Raw genomic sequence first — 1,781 nt, forward strand, 5'->3', positions numbered from 1 at the left:
AGACCATATGTGGGGAAACCCCACATATCAGGCCTTGGTCAATGTAGGGGCAACCCTTCATACCAATTATCACTATCCAGCTCCCATTTCCAACCCATCAGGACCTGGTACCCCTTTCCCTCAACCTCCCTCTCTCTCCAAATTAAAAAATGTCCTTGTACCTAATTTGCTCAGTGGGGAAGCAAATAAATACAACCCTTCATACCAATTGTCACTATCCAGCTCCCCTACTCCCCGGAGAGTTGGTCCCCATTTCCCCTTCACTCTTCACATTAAAAATCAGCCTTGTGCCGAATTTGCTCGGTGGGGGAGCAAATAAATACCGACCCCACATATAAGATCTTGGTCAATGTAGGGGCAACCCTTCATACCAATTGTCACTATCCAGCTCCCATTTCCAACCCATCGGAACCTGGTACCCCTTTCCCTCCCTCCTCCCTCTCTATCCACATAAAAAACGGCCTTGTGCCTAATTTGCTCAGTGGGGAAGCAAATAAATACAAACCCCACATATAAGACCTTGGTCAATGTAGGGGAAACCCTTCATACCAATTGTCACTATCCAGCTCCCCTACTCCCCGGGGAGTTGGTCCCCATTTCCCCTTCACTCCTCACATTAAAAATCGGCCTTGTGCCTAATTTGCTCAGTGGGGGAGCAAATAAATACCCTTTTCTTGGCCTTTTGGCCAAGATCAAAGTATAGTATCTGTTCTTATACATGATGTACTTATGTTTGTAACTTTCTGATATAAATTGTGGGATCACTTTTCTCTATTAATTTAATGTAAAATGATCACCCACTTTATAACCAATCAATCTCAAAGCCATTCAAGTCATTCTCCAGATCATTCAAGTTGTTTTTGAAGGATTCCAGTTATTTCTTAAGCATTCAAGTCATTCTTAAGGTCATTAACGTCATTCTAAGTCATTTACTTTTTATTTATTTAAGTCATTTCAGCCCATTTTTCGGTCATTTTAGTTTATCTTTAAGAATTTCATGTCAATCCTACATTCACGCATTCATTCATTACACAAGAGCACGCGATTAATGGCTATCGGCCTTGTTTAACCATGGAGTAGTATTTGCTTTTTATTAGCTCCTTACATCAAGTAGCTTCATTCTTTGTCTGAAGCAATTTCCATAAAAAAAAAGATATAGGAAACAATGTGGTATTATAATATTTTAACACAGTAAAAAGGCAACTACTGAATTGGTACAAATATGGTACACGATCAACAAAGTTTACAGAATACAGCAAGAAACAGTATCAAGAGTAATAGGGTTAGGACTAGGATCAAGATTAAGATTTGTGTTAGGATTAGGGTTAGGACTGGGACCAGGGTTAAGGTTAGAATCAAGGTTAGGCTTAGGATCAGAGTTAAGACTAGGACCAGGGTTAGGGTTATGGTTAAGGTTAGGACTAGGATCAGGGTTAGGGCTAAGCCTAGTATCAGAGTTCAGGCTACGATCACATTTAGGCTTAGAGTTAGGGTTAGGATAAGGGTTAGAATTAGGATCAGGGTTAGGGTTAGAACTAGGATCAGGATTAGGACTAGGATCATGGGTAGGGATAGGGTTAGGATCACATTTAGGCTTAGGGTTTGAACTAGGATCAGGGTTTGAACTAGGATTAGGATTAGGGTTAGAACTAGGATCAGGATCAGGATTAGGACTAGGATCAAGGTTAGGGTTAAAACTAGGATCAGGGTTAGGGTTAGGGTTAGGGTTAAAACTAGGATTAGGGTTAGGATCAAGTTTAGGTTTATGGCTAGGGTTAAAA

The 1,781-nt window shown here is 40.7% G+C and overlaps 1 pseudogene; it reads left to right on the forward strand.

Moving 5' to 3' along the window:
- Positions 1-665: 665 nt before the first annotated feature.
- Positions 666-770, forward strand: LOC145258466 (U2 spliceosomal RNA; annotated as a pseudogene).
- The last annotated feature ends 1,011 nt before the right edge of the window (positions 771-1,781 follow it).

The sequence above is a fragment of the Euprymna scolopes genome, chromosome 33, assembly GCF_053919585.1.
Source record: "Euprymna scolopes isolate OS-2025 chromosome 33, ASM5391958v1, whole genome shotgun sequence".
Taxonomy (NCBI): Eukaryota; Metazoa; Mollusca; class Cephalopoda; order Sepiida; family Sepiolidae; genus Euprymna; species Euprymna scolopes.